Source organism: Arachis ipaensis, chromosome B9, assembly GCF_059453495.1.
Source record: "Arachis ipaensis isolate K30076 ecotype BB chromosome B9, ASM5945349v1, whole genome shotgun sequence".
Classification (NCBI taxonomy): Eukaryota; Viridiplantae; Streptophyta; class Magnoliopsida; order Fabales; family Fabaceae; genus Arachis; species Arachis ipaensis.
In genome coordinates, this window is record NC_142444.1 from 115,591,509 (window position 1) to 115,598,445 (window position 6,937).

The window sequence follows — 6,937 nt, forward strand, 5'->3', positions numbered from 1 at the left end:
TCTCAATCCCTGCCATTGGAACAAACAATTTTGAGCTAAAGCCTCAATTAGTTTCTCTGATGCAACAGAATTGCAAGTTTCATGGACTTCCATCAGAAGATCCTTTTCAGTTTTTAACTGAATTCTTCCAGATCTGTGATACTGTTAAGACCAATGGGGTTCATCCTGAGGTCTACAGGCTTATGCTTTTCCTGTTTGCTGTAAGAGACAGAGCTAGAATATGGTTGGACTCTCACCCTAAGGATAGCCTGAACTCTTGGGATAAGCTGGTCACGGCTTTCTTAGCCAAGTTCTTTCCTCCTCAAAAGCTTAGTAAGCTTAGAGTGGATGTTCAAACCTTCAGACAAAAAGAAGGTGAATCCCTCTATGAAGCCTGGGAGAGATATAAGCAACTGACCAAAAAGTGTCCTTCTGACATGCTTTTGGAATGGACCATCCTAGATATAATCTATGATGGTCTGTCTGAGCTATCAAAGATGTCACTGGACCATTCTGCAGGCGGATCCATTCACCTAAAGAAAATGCCAGCAGAAGCTCAGGAAATCATTGACATGGTTGCAAATAACCAGTTTATGTACACTTATGAGAGGAATCCTGTAAGTAATGGGACGCCTCAAAGGGAGTTCTTGAAATTGATGCTCTGAATGCCATATTGGCTCAGAACAAAATATTGACTCAGCAAGTCAATATGATTTCTAAGAGTCTGAATGGAATGCAAGCTGCATCCAACAGTACTCAAGAGGCATCTTCTGAAGAAGAAGCTTATGATCCTGAGAACCCTGCAATAGCAGAGGTGAATTACATGGGTGAACCCTATGGAAACACCTATAATCCCTCATGGAGAAATCATCTAAATTTCTCATGGAAGGATCAACAAAAGCCTCAACAAGGCTTTAATAATGGTGGAAGAAACAGGTTTAGCAATAGCAAGCCTTTTCCATCATCCACTCAGCAACAGACAGAGAATTCTGAGCAGAATCCATCTAGCTTAGCAAATATAGTCTCTGATCTATCTAAGGCCACTTTAAGTTTTATGAATGAAACAAGGTCCTTCATTAGAAATTTGGAGGCACAAGTGGGCCAGCTGAGTAAATGGGTCACTGAAACCCCTCCTAGTACTCTCCCAAGCAATACAAAAGAGAATCCAAACATGGTGTGGCTGAACCCAGAGAGGAGGAGGAGGACGTGAATCCTAGTGAGGAAAACCTCCTGGGATGCTCAATGACCAATAAGGAGTTTCCCTTTGAGGAACCAAAGGAATCTGAGGCTCATCTAGAGACCATAGAGATTCCATTGAACCTCCTTTTACCATTCATGAGCTCTGATGACTATTCATCTTCTGAAGAAGATGAAGACATTGCTGAAGAGCAAGTTGCTCAATATTTAGGAGGAATCATGAAGCTGAATGCCAAATTATTTGGCAATAAGACTTGGGAGGATGAACCTCCATTGCTCATCAAAGAACTAAATGCCTTGGTTCAGCAAAATCTACCTCAAAAGAAACAGGATCCTGGTAAATTCTTAATACCTTGTAACATAGGCACCATGACCTTTGAGAAGGCTCTGTGTGACCTGGGGTCAGGAATAAACTTAATGCCACTCTCTATAATGGAGAAACTAGAAATCCTTGAGGTGCAAGCTGCCAGAATCTCATTAGAGATGGCAGATAACTCAAGAAAACAGGCTTATGGACAAGTAGAGGACGTGTTAGTGATGCGGGTGGAAACTGTCTATCAACAAATTTCCTTCGACAAGTGTACCGAATTTGTCGTCAAGTAAAAACTCACAATAGAGTGAGGTCGAATCCTACAGGGATTGATTGATCAAGCAAATTTAATTAGAAGAATGTTCTAGTTGAGCGAATCCAGAATTTGGGTTGAGAGTTGTAAAAAATAAAATGGCGGGAATGTAAATAACAGAAAAGTAAATGCTAGAATTAAAGGACTGGAAGTAAATGACTGAAAGTAAATTGCAGAATTGTAAATGGGAATGGGGGATTTGCTCACAAAAGTAAATGGCAGAAAATAAAGGGAATGGGTAAGATCAGAGATGGGGAGTTCATTGGGCTTAGGAGATACTGCAACCCTCCGGATCAAGTTCATTTTCATCTCTTCCTCAATCAATGCACTCATTGATCTCCTTGGCAATCTTAATTGATTGAATTACAAATTCAATCTCTCAAATCTTGATCAATAGCCAATTCCTTGGTCAATTGCTCATGAGAAGAGATGAAGTATGGTCACTGATTATACCACATACATTTCCCAAATCAAGTATTGAGAGGGTTATAGTCACATACCCATCCAAACCCAATTTGGTCCAGCATGAGAAAGAATTTCTAGCTTTATCTCTTCATTCCTCTTTCAAGGTTCAGAAGAGATCCAAGTTTGAATAGCTTCTTTTCCAAGATAACTACCCAATTGGATGAAGATCGAAAGCTTTCAAGTAAAATCAAGAGAAAAGATAGAAGAAAAATAATGAAAACTAGTATTGATCCATCAAATTACAACAGAGCTACCTAACCCAATGAAAGGGGTTTAGTTGTTCATAGCTCTAGAAAAAATGAAAACCAAGATAGAGAATACATCATAAAACTAGAAAATGCAGAGAAGGTAAAATACAAAGGGTAATTCTCTTTTCCAACTTTTTCAGCCCTCCTCAACAATTCAAAGCTACTCCTATATATACTACTTTTCTCAGCTTCTAGTTGGCTCTTCAAGTCTTGGGCCTTTGGATCTTGAGTTTGAAGCAGTTCTCTTCTTCATTTGGGCTTGGCTTTACTTGGAGAGAGAAAGTGTAAAGTGGGCAGAGACTTTAGCTCAGGACGTTAGGGGTGTTAACGTTTAGTGAAAATATGAGTTCGAGAACGTTAGTGACAATCAACTTTCTCACTAACGTTCCTAAGTAAAAGCCACGTTAACTTCAACATTAGTGGCACAAACGTTGCCACTAACGTTGCCTCTAAGTCCTTCATACACGTTATTAAGACTTAACATTCCCAATAACTTTGAAAAGCCCCCTTGCCATCCTTCGAGAACGTTACTGACACTCAACATTGTCACTAACGTTCCAAGGTGCCCCTATGTCTCACGTTAGAGTCCACGTTAACTAGGTTAACGTGGCTTCTAACGTGGCCATGCTTAGCCATCCCCAACGTTAGTGACAATGTTGAATGTCACTAACGTTGGCGTTTCTTTCACTCATCAAAGTTAACGTGGAAGTTAACGTGGCTCCTTGGGGGGTTGTGTGGTTGCTTCCAACGTTAGTGACAATGTTGGGTGTCACTAACGTTGTCGACCACTCTTGCTTCTTACGTTAGCTCCCACGTTAACCAAGTTAACGTGGGAGTTAACGTGGTATGTTTCTCCTTAGGCCAATGTTAGTGACAATGTTGAATGTCACTAACGTTGGCGTTTCTCCCCCCTTCTAACGTTAGAGGCCACGTTAACTAAGTTAACGTGGACTCTAACGTTGGCTCAACTTCCCCTCTCCACGTTAGAGTTCACGTTAACTTAGTTAAAGTGACTCTTAACGTGGTCAATGATGGCTTCGAGAGCGTTATTGGTGATTCGCATAAACTAGTTATGCCACGATTTAGGAAATTGCATGATCGGCAAAATTCCTTCCGGCAAGTGCACCGGTTATCGTCAAGTAAAAACTCACAATAGAGTGAGGTCGAATCCCACAAGGATTGGTTGAATGAGCAATTCGGATTAGAAGTGTGTCTAGTTGAGCGGAATCAAGAATTAGATGAGAATTGCGGAATGTAAAATTGGCGGGAAACGTAAATGGCAAGAAATTGAAATGGCGGAATCTTAAATTGCATGAATTAAAGAGCAGAAGCTAAATTGCTGAAATTAAAAGGGAATGGGGGTGATTGCATGAATTGAGTTGCAGAATGTAAAGAGAAAGTGGAAATCAGAGATGGGGAATTCATTGGGTTTTAGGAGATATTGAGATCTCCGAATCAAAACATTTTTATCTCTTCTTCAACCAATGCGTTCATTGAAATTTTGCTTGGCAATCTTATGTGATTGGATCCCAATCCCTTGGCTCACCAATTCTCTCTAAAAACAAACAAATTTCCAATCCCTTGGCTTAAATGTTCATAAGAAGAGATGATGCTCGATCACTGATTATACCACACAGTTTCATGAACCACAATTTGGTAGGATTACATGTCACAATATCCATCCAAACCCCAATCCAATTCACTGTGAGAAAGCTTCTCTAGCATGAATCCTCCATTCCTTTCCCAAGGTTCCGAAGGATTCCAATTATGGGTAATTTCTTTCCCAAGACAACTACCCAATGGAATTAGATCGAGAAGCTTTCTAGCAAAATTCAAGAGAAAAGATTGAAGAAGAAGATAAAACTATTATTGATTCATTGAATTACAATAGAGCTCCCTAACCCAATGAAAGGGGGTTTAGTGAGTCATAGCTCTGAATTCAATTACAAAAGTATGAAAACTTCCCAAAAATGAAAAGTAAAGTCCAGTCCCTACTAACTTAAATTCTATCCTATTTATACACTTTCTACATTGAGCTTCTGTTGTGTTTCTTGGGCTTTGAGGCCTCTCCCTGCTTTCCTTTTTGCTTTGGGTTTATGATCCATAATCTTGATGAGGCTGCTGATCCAAATTCTGTAACATTCATTGAGCCAACTTAGTGATAATCAAGTAATAACACATGACTCAACAAATTGAAATTCCAGACTCATCAATCCTTCAGGCCCAATCCATAAACCATGATATTCAATTGGGTTTCATACCAGAGTAAGTTTAAGTTAATGTTTGTGCTCAAATGCTAACTTAAACTGCAATATTTTTGGCTCAGAAACCTTTTCTAATAGTGGCGTTTAAGTTGCAGTTTAAGCTTAAACTGCAGCTTAAACGCCAGACACTTCCAGTGATGCCCTTTGTGGAAGCACGTTTAAGCTTCAGTTTAAGGTTAAACTGAAGCTTAAACGTGGAAATGGAAGAAGGCAGCCCTGGAGGGTCACTTAGTCGAACACGTTTAAGCTTCAGTTTAAGGTTAAACTGAAGCTTAAACGTGGAGATAGGAAAGGCAGCCCTGGAGGTCGAACACGTTTAAGCTCCAGTTTAAGGTTAAACTGGAGCTTAAACATGGAAGCGGAGAAAGGTAGCCCTGGAGGTGTCGAACACGTTTAAGCTCCAGTTTAAGGTTAAACTGGAGCTTAAACGTGGGAATGGAGAAAGCAACCCTGGAGGAGAAAACTTGGTCGAACACGTTTAAGCTCCAGTTTAAGGTTAAACTGGAGCTTAAACGTGGAAATGGCTCCCTGGTGCATTTCCCATTTCTGGCGTTTAACTTCCAGTTTAAGGTTAAACTGGAGGTTAAACGCCACCTTCACCCTTTCCTCAGCTTTCATGATTTTGGCGTTTAAGTTCCAGTTTAAGCTTAAACTGGAACTTAAACTCCACATGTGATATTCAAGCTTCCTTTATTGATTTTTGTTGCTTCCTTGCCTAGCCTCTTCTTCCCTGAAATCATCCAAACAACTGCATCAAAGTCTTGCAAATTTTCATGAGAATCTTCCATTCATAGCATTCAAGTAATATAACTAAAAACTCATGAAATTTGCATAAAAATCATACTGTTTGGATGGTTCATTGCTTTGTTATTCATTTAACCATTCTTGGTTACTTTAAGCTCAAGAAAGTGCATAAAACAACTAAAACTAACAGAAAAATGCTAGTGAAACTCGCCTAAGATGCCTTGGCATCACAACACCAAACTTAATACTTGCTTGTCCCTAAGCAAGTCCTGAGTTATTTGAGAAGAAAGTATGAAACAGAAAGCAATTCCATTGGCTATCTTAGTAAGCACTTTAAGTTCATCAGAAGGGTTTTATGCAGAAAGTTGCAGCATCACTTTTTCATTCTTATCAGGTCAGATTATCACTTTTTCATTGCATCCATCAAACACTGCTATGGCCTCTTGTTACACTTATGTCCTTGGCACTTTTCTCTTCTTTGTTTTTCTTTTCTTTTTCTTTGAGCTCCTTTGCTCCTTGTTTGCTTAGTGTCATGTGTTGCACACGCCTTTGGCATTTTCTTTTTCTTATCAGTGCACTACACATATCCACTGCAGGCATTTTAGTTCACATTTCTTCTTGAGACATTGGTGCCCAGCACCTCTTTGTGTGACTAAATGTTTTGTATTTAGGTTGCTCTTGATAATGGACTTTTGGTTGATAATCCCGGGTTAGTTAACCCAAGTTACCAAGTGTTGAAACACTCCTTAGAACCTATTCATCCAAGCATATCCTTAATACATAAACACCACAGGCATTTGTCTCAGAAGTTCAAACCATTGGTGCCTAGCTTATTTTCTCAATTTTTTTTTTCTTGGTTGCCTTTTTTTAGTGGCTTTTTCTTCTTCTTTTTCTTTCTTTTTCATGGCCAAAGACATTTATTTATCAAGATCCATAGACAGTTTTCAATTTCTACACAAAAAATGATAATTCCACACTTTAATTCCAGTGATCTGACTAAACAATCAAGCATGCATACCACCACTTAATTCTACTTGATTTGTCACTAATTGAGCCAAGTTACTTTTGTTCAAACTTTTCTTTTATTTTTGGAAACAGAACAAGCATGGCAAGCATTTGTTTAAGAAGGTGAAGTTATATCCAAACATCTAGGCATTCACTTTATTCAAAGCAATAAACAGACAAACATACTAGAACGTTCACATAAAACTTAAATGACTTATAATGAAAGAAAGCTCATAAAGACAATTCACCAATTATCATTTGATTATTAAGGAGCGAGACCACCTCTCATTTATTGCTTGGTTCTTCTTGATTCTTGGGATCCTGCTTCTTCTTGCTTCCTACCCCTTTTTGACCACTTGAACTTCCTTTGTCTTTTCTTATGAGCTTTTTCCAGAATCCAGCCTTTTTCATT

At 39.0% G+C, this 6,937-nt stretch overlaps 1 non-coding gene across 1 annotated transcript; it reads right to left on the reverse strand.

Moving 5' to 3' along the window:
- Window positions 1-314: 314 nt before the first annotated feature.
- LOC148546011 (small nucleolar RNA R71) lies at window positions 315-422 on the reverse strand. The gene has a single exon (XR_015901572.1). It is a non-coding gene; the product is annotated as a small nucleolar RNA R71 (small nucleolar RNA).
- Between the last annotated feature and the right edge of the window lie 6,515 nt (window positions 423-6,937).